The sequence below is a fragment of the Oncorhynchus tshawytscha genome, linkage group LG08 (genome assembly GCF_018296145.1).
Source record: "Oncorhynchus tshawytscha isolate Ot180627B linkage group LG08, Otsh_v2.0, whole genome shotgun sequence".
NCBI lineage: Eukaryota > Metazoa > Chordata > Actinopteri > Salmoniformes > Salmonidae > Oncorhynchus > Oncorhynchus tshawytscha.
In genome coordinates this window covers 48,544,937-48,564,206 of record NC_056436.1, presented here as the reverse complement: position 1 = coordinate 48,564,206, position 19,270 = coordinate 48,544,937, and positions in this window count along the sequence as shown.

Sequence of the window (19,270 nt, the reverse complement as noted above, 5' to 3'; positions counted from 1 at the left end):
CTGGGGGGATAATGCAATTTCAGCTAAATGGGGAAAACAGAGTTTTACTCTGCCACTCTGACCTTCCCATACTCTCACTGAGAAACAAACAAAGCATTTTGACAGCCTCCATCCAAATGACAAGCTCTCACTCTTAATGTCGAGCGATGCACTTTGAAATTCTGGGCACAACACATTAACGGATAAATACCTTTATAAAACAAGCCATCAACGACGTCAGCATCTCAATGCTCAGTGAATGAGTCATTTTAGGAAAGGCTCCTTTTATATTTTTCTCAGCAAGTAGCAAGTCAAAGTGTGTAAATAGTACTTTTGTTGTCTCTTGGTGTCTTTCCTATAAACAGTATAACTCTTATTTTTATTTTGAATTTCATGTAATATTTTATGTTGTTTCTGTACTTCTGTCATATATTGTAAAAAAATAAATAATGTGGACCCCAGGATGAGTAGTTGCTGCATGTGCAGTAGCTAATGGGGATCTTAATAAACTAAAATAAAGTTATTTCTTCTCGAATCTCCCTTTAACTTGTGTGATCATACATCAGACAATAGATGGACCCACCTCTCCAACAATAAAGCTGATCAGAGTTGGCATCGTGAAGAAGGCAGCTGGTACGACTGGTGTGACTGCCAACGATGCCCACTGAGCACAAGTGACACTGGCACAACCTGGGGAGCAGATGCGCGATGCCAACCGATGCCATCCTGATGCCAACCAATGCCACCCTGATGCCAACCAATGCCAAACTGACACGTGTCAAGAAATCTTTTCAAAACACCTCTTTCTACAGTTTGCACTTCTTCAGCAAAACATAGCATAATATTGAATATTTTACTTATTTTCTCAAGCTTTGCTTCAACCTAATCTAAAGCATAGCTAAATTGTGAATTATATAAGTAAATCCATATATTTCACTATGGCGTATGAAAAATATAAATCTTGCTGCTCTTCAGTCAACATATTTTGCAAGATAAGCAAGTCCGTGCCTTGAAGAATCTCTGAGTGTTTTGCCAGCGATATGGCAATTAATCTGCATGACTCTGGGCGCAGCAATTTTTCTACATCACATCACCACCAGAATCATCAATTTCCTTTTATATTTGATTATTCAACAGCGGAGAACATTTGATTGAGTAAATAAAGCAAATAAATATGTAGAATAGACAAACTGAATAGGGAAGGAAGAAAGTTGTCGAAGATCAACTATTTGACGGCACATATTCAAAACCCATATCGTCATTGATATTTACAGTATTTCCAAAACATGCATCACGCTATCTATATGCAATTTAACTCAATAATCAAGAGAATAAATACTTGTATTGAAGCGATGATGAATATGAATATATGAATCGGAAATCCACTATGATTGCTCAATCCCCCCCATTCAGCCGAAAAGGCGGCGCAGAGAATTCAAAAATTCAAAAATATTCTTTAGAAATATTTAACTTTCACACATTAACAAGTCCAATACAGCAAATGAAAGATAAACATCTTGTTCATCTACCCATCATGTCCGATTTTTTAAATGTTTTACAGCGAAAACACAACATATATTTATGTTAGACCACCACCAAATAAAAAAAAACACAGCCATTTTTCCCAGCCAAAGATAAAGTCACAAAAGCACGATTAGAGATAAAATGAATCACTAACCTTTTGAAAATCTTCATCAGATGACACTCATATGACATGTTACACAATACATTTCTGTTTTGTTCGATAATATGCATATTTATATCCACAAATCTCGGTTTACATTGACGCCATGTTCAGAAATGCCTCCAAAATATCCGGAGGAATTATAGAAAGCTACGCTAGATAACAGAAATACTCATCATAAACTTTGACTAAAGATACATGTTCTACATATAATTAAAGATACACTGGTTCTTAATGCAACCGCATTAAAAACATTACGAAAAAAGCCTACCATGCAATATTCTGAGACAGCGCTCAGACGTAAATATATTTCTCCGCCATGTTGGAGTCAACAGAAATACGAAATTACATCATAAATATTCCCTTACCTTTGATGATCTTTCATCAGAATGCAGTGCAAGGAGTCCTAGTTCCACAATAAATTGTTGTTTTGTTCCATAATGTCCAATGCTAGTGTCCAATTAGCTACATTTGCTAGCACTTTCAGCTCACGTGCCCAAAAGTTGACGCTGGTCCAGGACAACTCGAACAAAAACTTCAAAAATATATATTCCAGGTCGAATAAACTGGTCAAACTAAGTAGAGAATCAATCTTCAGGATGTTATTTTCATAGATATCCAATAACGTTCCAACCGGATCATACGTTTTCATCTGCAGCCAAATGGAACGACGGTGACACCCACAGAGAAATGCGCCACAAGGAAATTGCATTCTGCCAAGACCATGACTATTTCCCCTCCCATTCGGTCAAAGTTCACACCAGAAGCTCCAATCCACGTTATACTGAATGAGTGCTACCAGATCCATATCTTATTTGGAAGTGGATAGGCGATGACTTGAAATGAGACAAGTATTCAGAATTTCACTTCCTGTTTGGAAGATTGCCTGTGCTATGAGTTCTGTTATACTCACAGACATAATTCAAACTGTTTTAGAAACTTCGGAGTGTTTTCTATCCAATAGTAATAATAATATGCATATATTAGCAATCTAGGACAGAGTAGGATGCAGTTCACTAAGGACACGCAATTAATCCAAAGTGAAAATGCTGCCCCCTATACCCAACAAGTTTTAACAAATATATTAGCGGGGGTCATCACTGATCTATGGAGGAGTTGTAACACAATTAGCACAACATGTTTTATGCATCAATTACGCGCTAAAGATCAGTGTCGCTCCCAAGACAAATGCCCTCAAGAACCCGAAGAAATTACAGATAAATAAATGCTTGAAGCAGAGCTAAGGTCAGAATGAAGCTGTGTCAGAATAAAGAAAACTATCATTATAAAAAGGCAGAAAGGTACAGGAAATGCCCATTAACCATGGAAAGGGACGAGGGACTACAAAACGTAGGTTATTTATTTGCTAGTACACCCAAATATTTGTCCTATTGTCTGTCAATTATTCTTCCAATGTTCTGTACTTCTGCATTAACAACTTTTAAAAAGTGTACTTCAAAGCGGGTTAAATGTCTTAGTTACGTTTATTATTCTTTTTTTTCAAATGTACTGTTAAGGAACACTACAGTTCAAAAAAGCAAAGTATAACTTGGCTTTGAAGTGCCACTTGTACTGTCCCTTTAAATATACAGTACCAGTCAATAGTTTGGACGCACCTACTCATTCAAGGGTTTATTTTTTTATATTTTCTACATTGTAGAATAATAGTGAAGACATCAAAACTATGAAATCATGAAGCAACCAAAAAAAAGTGTTTAAACAAATCAAAATATATGTTATATTATAGATTCTTCAAAGTAGCCACCCTTTGCCTTGATGACAGCTTTGCACACTCTTGGCATTCTTTCAAGGAGTTCCCACATCTGCTGATCACTTGTTGGCTGCTTTTCCTTCATTTCCTGTTGACCAACAAATGAAAGTCCATCTAAGTACAAACCAGTACAAAGTACCAGATGGGATGGCGTGTCGCTGCAGAATGCTTCACCTACTCTGCGTCTCACAAAGGCATGGCGGTTGGAACCAACATCTCAAATTTGGACTCATCACACCAAAGGACAGATTTCCACTGGTCTAATGTCCATTGCTCATGTTTCTTGGCCCAAGCAAGTCTCTTCTTCGTATTGCTGTCCTTTAGTAGTGTTTTCTTTGCAGCAATTCGAGCATGAAGGCCTGATTCACGCAGTCTCGTCTGAACAGTTGGGGTTGAAATGTGTCTGTTACTTGAACTATGTGAAGCATTTATTTGGGCTGAAATTAAGTCTATGGCTCTAATGAACTTAACCTCTGCAGCAGAGGTAACTCTCCGTCTTCCTTTCCTGTGGCGGTCCTCATAACAGCCAGTTTCAAGATAGCGCTTGATGGTTTTTGCAACTGCAATTGAAGAAACTTTCCAGATTGACTGACCTTAATGCCTTAAAGATACGATGGACTGTTGTTTCTCTTTGCTTATTTGATAGCTAATTTGTCCTATTTAGCTAGCTTGCTGTTGCTAGGTAATTTGTTGTGGGATATAAACATTGAGTTGTTATTTTACCTGAAATGCACAAGGACCTCTACTCCGACAATTAATCCACACATAAAACAGCCAAACGAATCGTTTCTAGTCATCTCTCCTCCTTCCAGGCTTTTTCATCTTTGAACTTATATGGTGATCGCATCTAAACTTTCATAGTATTACCATGACAACCTGCAACAAAGTTCATCTTTCAATCACCCACGTGGGTATAACCAATGAGGAGATGGCACGTGGGTACCTGCTTCTATAAACCAATGAGGAGATGGGAGAGGCAGGACTTGCAGTGCGATCGAGGTCAGAAATAGGAATGACTTCTATTTTAGCCCTTGGCGTCGCAGACGCTTGTTGGCACGCATGAGCAGTGTGGGTACAATAATTGAATAACATGGATTTCTAAATTTATTTTGTGACGCTCGCGCACACGATGTGTCCAGTCTGGTCAGCATGTAAGAAAGAAAGAAATTCCACAAATTAACTTCTGACAAGTCACACCTGTTAATTGAAATGCATGAAGCTGGTTGAGAGAATTCCAAGAGTGTGCAAAGCTGTCATCAAGGCAAAGGGTGGCTACTTTGAAGAATCTCAATTATAAAATATATTTTGATATTTTTTGGTTGCTACATGATTCCATGTGTTATTTCATAGTGTTGATGTCTTTTCTATGTCGAAAATAGTACAAATAAAGAAAAACCCTTGAATAAGTAGGTGTGTCCAAACTTTTGACTGATACTGTACAGTAGGGTCCTATCACAGAGGCTATGGGACAAGTTAAATGCCCCGGTTTCATTCCTTTCTGGCCTTACTTCTCATTTGAATTGGCCATTATGAAAAAATGTCACAGACCCTCTGAAATTACCTCAAACTGAAGTACATGGAAGCTTTAATAAGTGTTTATATCCTTCAACCTACACTGAGTGTACAAAACATTAGGGATACCTGCTCTTTTCATGACATCAGGTTAATCCAGTTGAAAGCTACAGTATGATCCCTTATTTATGTCACTTGTTAAATCCACTTCAACCAGTGTAGATGAAGAGAAGGAGACAGGTTAAAGGATTTTTAAGCATTGAGACAATTGAGATATTGTGTATGTGTGCCATTCAGAGGGTGAATGGGCAAGACAAATGATTTAAGTGCCTTTGTATGGGGAATGGTAGTCGGTGCCAGGCGTACCAGTTAGATTGTGTCAAGAACTGCAACGCTGCTGGGTTTTTCTCATGTTCAACATTTCCTGTGTGTATCAAGAATGGTCCACCACCCAAAGGACATCCAGCCAAATTGACACAACTGGGGTACTCAACATTGGCCAGCATCCCTGTGGAACGCTTTCAACACATTGTAGTCCATTACCCAACCAAATTAGGCTGTTCTGAGGGCAAAAAGGGGTCCAACTCAATATTAGGAAGGTGGTCCTAATGTTTTGTACACTCAGTGTATTGCGATCCAAAACCTCTGAATATTTAATTTTATAAATATTGTATTTGGTGTTTTATCATTTATTAATGACCAGGAAAATGAATAAGTCTTACGGCCATACGGACCATGTGATCGTATTAAATATTGGCGAATGTTCAATTAGGTACCTTATTATGCAAATGGTGTTGTATTAAGCCACATCAATTTTAAAATCAAAGTTGAACAATCTCCTTTAGTGAGCGTCTGTTTTCGCATGCAGGTATAACAAGATATTTTAATAAAATGTTAATGAGAAAAAATGGCATAAGCAATTTCCCCCAATTTCCCACTAGTTTCGTAAAACATATTTGCCTGTCAGTAACCAGTTTTCTATCCAACCTTTTTATGCAAGTAAAGTACATGTCGGATAAAAAATGTCATGACAGGCTTGATGGAAACAGAACATTTTTCAGTAAACTTTCAAAAGGTCGACAAAACTAATAAGCTAGACAAGGTGGGATCTTTTTATGTTGGAAATATATGTGTAAGAAATGTCGGTAGAAACCCTTTTATGCGCAAATATTGATATAATAACCATCATATCGAAGTAAACTTGCAGAATCTATCAAATTGACTTGTTGCAGGTAAAAGGTAGTGAGTGAGGAAATAGTGCCCGTAAAAATCCTTACTGAATGAAAAATACAAATGAAATGGGTTTCCATCGCACATTCACCACCCTGTGAAGTTCATCATAACTTATTTAACCAGAAAATGCTATGGAAACCCATTTAAATTGAATTTTATATTCAGAATTTAACCACAAATGTATTTTTAACAGCGCTAAGTCATCACGCACAGCCTTTTATCTGTAACAAGTCAAATTGGTGGGCAAATTGTTTTAATACGGGTTTTTGAATATTTGCACGCAAATCTGTTGCCAATTGGATGGAAACCTAGCTACAGGTACATTCAAATGTCACTGACATTAGTCTAGGAACTAATTTACACATCTATCGGACAGGCCTCCCTTTCCTTCACTTCCAGGTGACTGCTCTGTGCCACTCCATATTTTTTTATTTTATTTCACCTTTATTTAACCATACTCAATGCACCCACACACACACAAGCATGCACCCACTCACACACAGGCACACACACAATATAATTTTTTTGTGAACACACACAACTCACTTATATAGCTCCACTATTTTCTCTGCTCTGTGTGATAACTGCTAATGCCTTGACATTGGCTGCTGCCTCCCAGGTTCATAGGCACTCTCTGGCTTTACGAGGAGGAATCGCCTAACAGCATATCAGAAAGTATACTGTACATTTTCATCAACTGAACCATCTCCCATTGCGTCCAACTCAACTGCTTTGTGTCAATGGCATTTCAAGACCTATCGAGGTTGAACAATGGTCATTTGTTGTCAATACGTCTCTTAAGACTAGTAGCAAGGTCATGTCGTTATAAGTGTGCCGCTGATGCTCAAAGAACAGTGACACTGATGAACCATTTGCCTTTATGTACTCCATGTTCTAGTATAAAACAAACCTTTACCCTAAGCATTATGGCAATGATGACATCACTTCCTCATCTCAGAGTTCAAATGTTTGCTATTGTTCAGTCACATCTACCACTGCTGCATTGAGTTGATAGCCAATAGGGTTGTGTCGGGTCAGGATTGGCCATGAGGCCTTATCTTTTATTTTCCCTTGCTGTACTTCATATCTATTAAGATTGAATAGCATGTTCTGACCAAGCATTTTATGCTGACTGTGCAGTACAATTCACAGTGTTTGAGGTCTAGGTCGGATTAGTGTTAAACACTTAGTGGCCAATGTTCTTGGGGAGGAAACGAGTTACTCTACCATAAACACATTTGATTTGTTTGATCCATTACTGAAAATACGCATTTGTTTCCACTGTGGGTTTTGCTGTCATGACCATGCCAAGTGGCCCTGAAACCAGTTTGATTGTGAATTCTGAGCTCCGATAACTAAGCACGAGAATGTAGGTGTCTTTCCATGTTTCGAATCAATCAGGTAGCTGCTCCAGAAAGCTGTGATCACATCAGCCATGACACAACCCCTTTGGGATCTGCCGCTTTTCAAACTTCTTCTCTGTTGGTTTCAACTACAGTCGTTCTGATGGATTCAATCCAAATGTTTACAGATGTCGACCCGAATAATATCGAGCCTGGTCAACAAGTGGTCAACAAGAAGAGTAAATCTCAGTTCAACATACTGTGGAGGCTAGGACGAGGCTATTAAGGAGATTGCGTTTCTTTCACATTCAAAATCCGTCGCAAGACATTAGGAGATCACAAACAAAGCTAAAAGTATTTGTATTACAGCAGCTGTACTAAATTGGCCACATAGCAAAGGGAGGTAGTGGGATTACTAAAGTCTATCACTGGCAGAAGGCTCTTTAGCTTTCGCCAAATTAGCGATCACCACGACAAGCAAGCTCGTCTCTCTCTCTCAACACAGGGCTCTAATAAGTAATCATCTCCAACGTTAAGACTTCACTCTCACGCACTGAAGGCGGAGGTTGAAGGGGAGTGTTTTTTACTCCTTTTTCCCCTTTCACTGTGAGGTAAGGAACTTCATTGTACCATAACAGCAGGAACAAGTGCTCTGTGAAGTGCTATGCTTTGCTAGATGAAAATAATCTTCATCAGGCTAGAGAGGGACAGCGGCAATTAACCTTTTGAAAGAAGCCCGCGTCGAGGCCATTCTAATAATAAAAAGCTGGGGTGGTTCTTGCTTTGCAGGGATAGCCATGTGGAAAAGGGTCTGTGTAAATGGAGGGGCCAGATGCAATGAGAGGGAAAATTGGGACAATATATATAGCCAGGTACTTAGTCCCTCTGACACACACAGTCTACTAGCCATCTCATTAGCAGCAATTAGCATTGTTACGAAGGCCAACAGAAACACACAATTACACACTATTGCAAACACACGTTCACACACAAACAAACATGTCAATAGATACAAGCAAACATATATTCACCAAGGCACACACACCAAACACACACACGTTCAAGCTTTATAAAAAAATTAGTTGATCCCCTTACTAATTATGAATCTTGTTTATTATGGGAGTGAGTCAGGCTGCGATGGCCCGGACTCTCTCTTTTGGCCTCCAATCATACTGCAAATGAGGCAGAAGGAACAGGGCCTGATCCCAGTAATGGAAGGAAAGTCTCTCAACTCATGAAACCTACAGCTTCACAGAACATCTATTACTGCCTCGGGTGCCATCACATTCGCAGAGCCGTCTGTCGGCTGCCCTTATGACACAAAAACTAGAGAATGGGATCGCAATATCTCATCAACTATGCTTAGGCAATTGGCATCATTTGTAATGATACTATGTTGTATGAATGTTGATGTCTTCAGATTTAAGTGGAGTTTTACAAATGCATATTTCAAACTGTTGAGGGGATAAAATGCATGATACTAAGATGAGGTATAATTACACTGGAAGACACTCTACTGCAGCAGGGGGGGTCAGCTAAAATTAGACTCCAGTTTGAGTTAGGTGGCTTGACATGTGAGAACATCTGAAAATCTAAATCTATTTTGCCTGGAGATCTTTTTATTTACCACTGTGGGGCTCTGGTGTCATCGATAGGTCTGCCGAGTGTCGCAAGACGTGTTGTCTCTCTAAGACTTGTATACAGTCGTGGCAAAAAGTTTAGAGAATGACACAAATATTGATTTTCACTAAGTCTGCTGCCTCAGTTTGTATGATGGCAATATGCATATACTGCAGAATGTTATGAAGAGTGATCAGATGAATTGCAAAGTCCCCCTTTGCCATACAAATGAACTGAATCCCCCCCAAAAAACATTTCCACTGCATTTCAGCCCTGCCACAAAAGAACCAGCTGACATCTTGTCAGTGATTCTCTCGTTAACACAGGTGTGAGTGTTGACGAGGACAAGGCTGGAGATCACTCTGTGATGCTGATTGAGTTCAAAAAACAGACTGGAAGCTTCAAAAGGAGGGTGGTGCTTGGAATCATTGTTCTTCCTCTGTCAGCCATGGTTACCTGCAAGGAAACACGTGCTGTCATCATTTCTTTGCACAAAAAGGGCTTCACAGGCAAGGATATTGCTGCCAGTAAGATTGCACCTAAATCAACCATTTATCTTTTCATCAAGAACTTCAAGGAGAGCGGTTCAATTGTTGTGAAGAAGGCTTCAGGGCACCCAAGAAAGTCCAGCAAGCGCCAGGACCGTCTCCTAAAGTTGATTCAGCTGTGGGTTCGGGGCACCCCCAGTACAGAGTTTGCTCAGGAATGGCAGCAGGCAGGAGCGAGTGCATCTGCACACACAGTGAGGTGAAGACTTTTGGAGGATGGCCTGGTGTCAAGAAGGGCAGCAAAGAAGCCACTTCTCTCCAGGAAAAACATCAGGGACAGACTGATATTCTGCCAAAGGTACAGGGATTGGACTGCTGAGGACTGGGGTAATTTTCATTTTTTCTGATGAATCCCCTTTCCGATTGATTGGGGCATCCGGAAAAATGCTTGTCTGGAGAAGACAAGGTGAGCGCTACCATCAGTCCTGTGTCATGCCAACAGTAAAGCATCCTGAGACCATTCATGTGTGGGGTTGCTTCTCAGCCAAGGGAGAGGGCTCACTCACAATTTTGCCTAAGAACAGAGCCATGAATAAAGAATGGTACCAACACATCCTCCAAGAGCAACTTTTCCCAACCATCCAGGAACAGTTTGGTGACGAACAATGCCTTTTCCAGTATGATTGAGCATTTCCCCATAAGGCAAAAGTGATAACTAAGTGGCTCGGGGAACGAAACATCGATATTTTGGGTCCATGGCCAGGAAACCCAGACCTTAATCCCATTGTAAACTTGTGGTCAATCCTCAAGAGGCGGGTGGACAAACAAAAAGCCACAAATTCTGACAAACTCAAGCATTGATTATGCAAGATTGGGCTGCCATCAGTCTGGATGTGGCCCAGAAGTTAATTGACAGCATGCCAGGGCGGATTGCATAGATCTTGAAAAAGAAGGGTCAACACTGCAAATATTGACTCTTTGCATCAACTTCAGGTAATTGTCAATAAAAGCCTTTGACACTTATGAAATGCTTTTACTTCAGTATTCCATAGTAACATCTGACAAAAACATCTAAAGAACTGATTCCAGAGGCTGACGTAAAACAACGCCGCCGGAGTAGAGGGAGTCGGCTCGGTCTTCTAGTCAGACTTCGGGGAACTGCACACCACCCACCGCTTCTGAGTATTTTTATCGCTAATATCCAGTCCCTAGATAACAAAATGGACAAAATAAGGGCAAGGGTTGCTTTCCAGAGAGACATCAGGGATCGTAATATACTTTGTTTCACGGAAACATGGCTCTCTCGGGATATGCTATCGGAGTCGGAACAACCAGCTGGATTCTCAGTGCATCGCACCGGCAGGAAAAAAACATCTCACCTGGAAGAAGAAGGGTGTTTCATGTATGTTTCATGATTAACGACATACAGGAACTTTTGTTCAGATGATCAAGAATTCCTCACAATCAAATGTCGACCGTATTATCTCCCAAGAGAATTATCCCCCCTGAAGCCGATACCATGACGGCCCTCAAGGAACTTCGCTGGACTTTATGCTAACTGGAAACCATATATCCTGAGACCGCAATTATTGTATCTGGGGATTTTAACAAAGCAAATTAAGTAAAAGGATGCATAAATTCTATCAGCATATCGACTGCAGCACTCGTGCTGGAAAAACACTGGACCATTGTTACTCTAACTTTCGCGATGCATACAAGGCCCTCCGCCACCCTCCTTTCAGAAAATCTGACCACGGCTTAATTTAGCTCTTTCCTTCCTATAGGCAAAACTCAAACAGGAAGTACCTATTATTCAACGCTGGTCTGACCAATCAGAATCCACAATTCAAGAATTGTTTCATCACGCGGACTGGGATATGTTCCAGGTAGCCTCAGAGAATAATATCGACGTATACGCTGATTTGGTATGTAAGTTTATAAGGAAGTGTATAGGAGATGTTGTACCCACTATGACTATTAAAACCTACCCTAACCAGAAAGCGAGTACCACCGCATTTAACCATGGCAAGGCGATTGGGAATATGGCAGAATACAAACAGAGTAGTCATTCCCTCCAGAAGGCAATCAAATAAGCAAAATATCAGCACAGAGACAAAGTGGCGTCACATTTCAACGGCTCAGACACGAGATGTAAGTGGCAGGGTCTACAGACAATCATGGACTACAAAAGGAAAACCAGCCACGTCACGGACACTGACGTCTTGTTCCAGACAAATTAAACACCTTCTTTGCCCGCTTTGAGGATAAGACAGTGCCACCAATGCAGCCCGCTACACGGGACAGTAGGCTCTCCTTCTCCGTGGCATACGTAAGTAAGACATTTAAACGTGTTAACCCTCGCAAAGCTGCCGGCCCAGATGGCATCCCTAGCCACATACTCAGAACATGCGCAGACCAGCTGGCTGGTGTGTTTACGAACATATTCAACCTCTCCCTATCCCAGTCTGCTGTCCCCACATGCTTCAAGATGGCCACCATGTTCCTGTACCCAAGAATGCAAAGGTAACTGAACTAAATGACTATTGCCCCATAGCACTCACTTCTGTCATCATTGAAGTGCTATGATCAGACTAGTCAAGGATCATATCACCTCCACCTTTACCTGTCAACCTAAACCCACTTCAATTTGCTTACCGCCCCAATAAATCCACACACGATGGAATCGCCATCACACTGCCCTATTTCATTTGGTCAAGAGGAATACCTATGTAAGAATGCAGTTCATTGTCTATAGCTCAGCATTCAACACCATAGTACCCTCCGAGCTCATCATTAAGCTTGAGGCCCTGGGTCTCAACCCCGCCCTGTGCAATTGGGTTCTGGACTTTCTGACGGGTTGCCCCCAGGTGGTGAAGGTAGGAAACAACATCTCCACTTTGCTAATCCTCAACACTGGGGCCCCACAAGGGTGCATGCTTAGTCCCCTCTTGTATTCCCTGTTCACCCATGACTGCATAGCCATGCATGCCTCCAGACATATCAACTGTAGTAGGCTTGATTACCAACAATGACAAGACAGCCTACAGGGAGGAGTTGAGGGCTCGCGGAGTGTGGTGTCAGGAAAATAACCTCTCACTCAACTTCAACAAAACAAAGGAGATGATCCTCCGGAAACAGCAGAGTGCGCTGCCCTATCCACATCGATGGGACAGCAGTGGAAAAGGTGAAAGGTTTTAAGTTCCTCGTTGCACATACAGTGGTTCCTCCATTAAAAGTTGTGGCAAAATGCCTTGCGGCAAAATAACATGCATTGCGGGCTGCCGCAGAATTCTATGGCACGTTTTTAATTGTCAGCCATTGTTACCATTAATGCTAGTTTGACCACCAGAGGGCATCTTTGAGAAGCATTTGATAGTGGCTATACTAGAGAATGTAATACCTTTTTTGTAAGAACATAGTATATGGGATTGATTTTAAGAAATGTTGCTTAATTAATTAGATTAATATTATGATGTTTCTATTCCAAGAAAAATTAAATCCTCAGGGTTTTCGTTAGGATGGAACGGAAAATATGGCACTTTACAACGTGACAGTTGGGAGTAGGCTACAATACTAAGAGCATAACATTTCCACACCCTAATTGTAGTCTAACTAATACCCAAATGGAGATTCAGTAAAAAATAAAAAATCTTATTGATTTATCAAGACCAGTCCCCATGCTTGTCTAAGAGCAGCGCGAAACGGTCCTGAAATAGTTTACTACAGTGGGTAGGCTATTGCTTCTAACTTCAATATGGTTTCTAAATAAATAAGACCTACACCACTTTTAACAGCACATTACTCAACAATAGTGAGACTCATTTCATATACGGTAGGCCTACAGTATATCGGAAAAAAAATGCTTTTCAAGAACTTGACTCTCTGCCAATAATTATATTTAGTCATTAATATCTAAGGGTAATTTTTCATTAGGGCAAATCTGATCTGTGAGAATATCTAAGGGGATTTTATATAATTATAAATGAATTGATAATAATAATAAAAATTGCTTTGTTTAAAAAATACAATTTTGGAGATGATTTCATGATGTTTTCATTTAACCTAGAGTGAGCGAGAAAAAGGCCATTCTTGAACATGTTGGCCAGTTTGTTATTTAGAATGATTTATTTCTGTTTTTAGAGGGAGCAGCATCTGTAGAAAAACAGTTTGCACTGCACAGCAGTGTCTACGACCGCTGCGCCATTCGGGAAGCCCATCCACAAAGATTTTGATGCTGATTAATTGCCTTGTGCAAAGTATCAAACTTTAGAGAGTTGGCCAGTTGTTGGTAAGAGTATACTGTCTTGCTAATATCCCATAATGGGCTATTATAATACTGCACATGGTGTCCCGGTCAGGATAACCAAAACATTTCTTTATTAAAGACTATCAGAAAGAATGTTGGTACTTATTTATTTTTGATCCAACGCCATGAATAAGTGAGTCACTCAGCTTTATGTAGGTGCCGGGGCTATATGACTGTGCCATCAACTTTATTATTTTGCAGACATCACTTGCTTATATTCGGTCAACATTTACACTACCGTTCAAAAGTTTGAGGTCACTTAGAAATGTCCTTGTTTTTGAAAGAAAAGCATATTTTTTATCCATTGAAATATCATCAAATTGATCAGAAATACAGTGTAGACATTAATGTTGTAGATGACTATGTAGCTGGATTTTTTATGGAATATCAACATAGGCGTACAGAAGCCCATTATCAGCAACCATCACTCCTGTGTTCCAATGGCACGTTGTGTTAGTCTCTTAAAAATATACATTTGGATTAGCTAACACAACGTGCCATTGGAAAACAGGAGTAATGGTTGCTGATAATAGGCCTACGTAGATATTTCATAAAGAATCTGCCATTTCCAGCTACAATCGTCATTTTCAACAAAAACAATGACTGCACTGTATTTCTGATCATTTTTATGTCATTTTACCTTTCTTTCAAAAACAAGGACATTTCTAAGTGACCCCAACATTTTGAACGGTAGTGTATATCTTACGAATAACATGGAATTACAATGGAACATTTTGGTTTCTCAGAGCAACACGAAACATTGCTCACATAGTTGACCACAGTGGGTAGGCTATATTAACTCAGCAAATAAAGAAACGTCCTCTACTGTCGACTGAATTTATTTTCAGCAAACTTAACATGAACATAACAAGATTCAACAACTAAGACATAAACTGAAGTTCCACAGACATGTGACTAACAGAAATTGAACAATGTGTCCCTGAACAAAGGGGGGTTCAAAATCACAAATAAAAGTCAGCATCTGGTGTGGCCACCAGCTGCATTAAGTACTGCAATGCATCTCCTCCTCATGGACTGCACCATATTTTCCAGTTCTTACTGTGAGATGTTACCCCACTATTCCACCAAGGCACCTGCAAGTTCCCGGACATTTCTGGGGGAAATGGCCCTAGCCCTCACCCTCCAATCCAACAGGTCCCAGATATGCTCAATGGGATTGAGATCCGGGCTCTTCGCTGGCCATGGCCAAACACTGGCATTCCTCTCTTCCAGGAAATCACGCACAGAACGAGTAGTATGGCTGGTGGCATTGTCATGCTGGATGGTCATGTCAGGATGAGCCTGCAGAAAGGGTACCACATGAGGGAGGAAGATGTCTTCCCTGTAACACACAGCGTTGACATTGCCTGCAATGACAACAAGCTCAGTCCGATGATGCTGCTCCAGACCATGACGGACCCTCCACATCCAAATTGATCCCGCTCCAGAGGGACAGGCCTCAGTGTAACTCTCATTCCTTCAACAATAAACACAAATCCGACCATCACCCCTGCTGAGACAAAACCACAACTCATCAGTGAAGAACACTTTTTGCCAGTCCTGTCTGGTCCAGCGATGGTGGGTTTGTGCCCATAGGCGATGCTGTTGCCGGTGATGTCTGGTGAGAACCTGCCTTACATCAGGCCTACAAGCCTTCCGTCTAACCTCTCTCAGCCTATTGCGGACAGTCTTTGCACTGATGGAGGGATTGTGCATTCATGGTGTAACTCAGGCAGTTGTTGTGCCATCCTGTACCTGTCCCGCAGGTGTGATGTTCAGATGTACCAATCGTGTGCAGGTGTTGTTACATGTGGTCTGCCACTGCGAGGATGATCTTCTATCCACCCTGTCTCCCTGTAGCACTGTCTTAGGCGTCTCACAGTACGGACACTGCAATTTATTGCCCTGGCCACATCTGCAGTCCTCATGCTTCTTTGCAGCATGCCTAAGGCACATTCACGCAGATGAGCAGGGATCCTGGGCATCTTTCTTTCAGTATTTTTCAGAGCCTCTTTACTGTCCAAAGTTTTCATAACTGTGACCTTAATTGCCTACCGTCTGAAAGCTGTTAGTGTCTTAACGACCGTTCCACAGGTGCATGTTCATTAATTGTTTATGGTTCATTGAACAAGCATGGGAAGCAGTGTTCAAACCCTTTACAATGAAGATCTGTGAAGTTTTGGGGATTTTTACGAATTATCTTTGGAAGACAGGGTCCTGAAAAAAGGAACATTTCTTTTTTTGCTGAGATGATTTTGTTTTCAAAAAAAATTGAAAGTGAGCAATTTTAATCTGAATAAAGGCCAAAATAGTATTTATAAAGGCAAAAATATTTCTTTCTGGTTTTAGAGGGAGAGAAACCATAAGCCCCACCTTTCCTATTTTTTGGACAAGGACATCTCGTTCAGCCAAACCCTCCCCTAACCCGGGTGACGCTTGTCCTGCTAATAGCCCATCCTAGAAACGCTTGCAGAATTCACAGCCTGCTACGCTTGTGAAAAACAGGTTTAATAATATATCTGTGAAAATATGTAAGGGGTTTTTATATATATTTTTAATTTGTTAATAATAACAATCGCTTTGATTATTTTGTATTCAAATAATGTAAAGTGAGCGAGAAAAAGGCCATTCTTGAACATGGGGTGAGACATTGTTACTAATTTGTAAATAAAGTTTGTTACTTAGAATGATTTATTTATGTTTTTAGAGGGAGAGAAAGCATAAGCCTACAGTCTCCTCATGGGTCTCCCTGTCAAGGACGGCACAGGTATTGAACCAGCATCTATAGCAACACAGCTTGCACTGCGATGCAGTGTCTTAAACCACTTCACCACTTGGGTGCTGTACAACGTGACTGGTCGGGAGTAGGCCACTGTACTACAGTAAGAGCAAAATAATCCTGACATTTCCACACCCTAATTGTAGTCTAAGTTTCTCTTAGTTTATAAACCTTAGTGTAACAACAGTTTTAGCAAGTAATACTGAAGTCGTGCACAATTTTCAGTTCCTATTTGGTTTATGTCGCCCATTAATTGTCAGCTAGAGACACAGTAGGGCCTTGGGACCCAAAAGCATAATCTGTGCTCTAAATCCCCCTTGCGCTGGTCTGGAGCAATGAAGTAGTGACGCAGGGTACTGTACTAAACCACAAATTACCACAGACAGTGTGGTGAAGAAGGCCCTCAGGAGGCTGAAGAAATTGGGCTTGTCGCCTAAAACCCTCACAAACTTTTACAGATGCACAATTGAGAGCATCCTGTTGGGCTGTATCACCGCCTGGTATGGCAACTGCACCACCCACAACCGCAGGGCTCTCTAGAGGATGGTGTGGTCTTCACAACGCACCACCGGGGGCAAACAACCTGCTCTCCTGGACACCTACAGCACCCGATGTCACAGGAAGGCCAAAAAGATAATCATGGATAACCCTAGCCACTGCCTGTTCACCCCGGTACCATCCAGAAGGCGAGCTCAGTACCGGTGCATCAAAGCTGGGACCTAGAGACTGAAAAACAGCTTCTATCTCAAGGTCATCAGACTGTTAAACAGGCATCACCAGCACAGAGAGGCTGATGCCTACATACAGACTTGAAATCATTGGCCACTTTAATAAATGGAACACCAGTCATTTTAATAATTCCATTTAAAAAATGTTTACATATCTTGCATTACTCATCTCATATGTACTGTTTTCTATATTTATTATTACTATTTATTGCATCTTAGCCTATGCCGATCTGACATTGCTCATCCATATATTTTATATTTGTATGTTCTTATTCCATTCCTTACTTCGATTCGTGTGTATTAGATATCTGTTGTGGAATTGTTAGATATTACTTGTTAGTTATTGCTGAACTGTCAGGACTAGAAGCACAAGCATTTCTCTACACTCACAATAACATCTGCTAACCATGTGTATGTGACAATACAATTTGATTTGATTAGATTTTTGACTGAGACAGCACTTTGGATTAGGATCACTGCTATACAACGCCCATGTCTATTTGGGGTACGTATGTGTGTGTCTGTTTCGTTGTGGCTATGTGTGTGTGTGTCACTATGTCTGCTTGCCTGTCTGAGCATGGTAAAAGACCACTGATGACATGGGTCATGTGGCGCTCTCCCAGTCCAGACGTTTGACACCTGTGATACTGTACATGTCTTTTCAAATAAACTTGATCCTTTTTTCCCCATTGTCATTTCCTTTGCTTTTGGAGAGAGGATGGAGACATACATCCCAGAAGGACATAGGTCTGGGCAGAGGAGGCTCCTACAAGGAGGAAGAGAAGAATATCCCACTTTAAAAAATGTGTTTTATTATATAATAGCAATCCTCCCAATCTATTTACATCATCAACCACCACGTGCACCTGTAAAGCACTAGTAGAATGAACGCTACACAAACCATTGTTTCACATGAGCGCTGCAATCCGTCTGGATTAACCATGCTAGTAATAGACAGAAGCTGTCAAGGCTTCCACATATACAGTTACCATCGCTATCTGCTACTGCTGTACTGTGACAAGGGAAACATCTTTTATATAAAATCCCTCTTGGCCATATTATGACAGCTAATTAAGTCCTTGATGAGAACGACATTGCTCTGTTGTGGCAAGGCCCCCCCTCTTACGATGAAACATTAACGAACGAGGGAATATCGTTTCTATTAATATTTTGGAGTATAATCTCTGCTCACCTTACTCTACTTACATTTTATAATGTAAGTGCACAAAGTAAACACGTACATGCTGGTATGCCTACAATATACTATAATTGCACATGCTTTTGGTTATGTTTTGATCATATAGTGATGCTTAATTCCACTAAAGTCCTTTTGAAAACAGTCTTTATGCAACAATATTATGCAACTGTTGTCACCAATGGCCACATTATTCTCTATTTTCATTCAAACTACTTTAAAAGTGCATCAGCTGTCAGGAAGGAAGACGTAAAAATGGCTCTTCTGTCTCTGTGTGAGCGCTCTCGGTCTCTGCGGAAGATTTTCAATCTGAATGCAATTCCTGACAGAATGTTAATTTTTCGGTGTTTTTAGCCTTTATCCCAACGGTTTGGAACCTGTTGAGCCATTCATTCCTTGGATGTCATTGATTATTAGCAACATTGTTATGAAGCTTTTTGTTAGTCAAACTTACATACCAAATCGTGGGATGGACAGAGGGACGAATATACTTCAAGCCTTGAGTGCCTACCACAGCTAAACCCCCTCTTTTTCTCTCTTTATTTCTAAAGAGTACACTGACATTTCTTCTCTTTTTGCACTTTTTCCTTTTTTTTGTTCAGTGCCGAGGTGGAACTATCCTACTGCAGGAA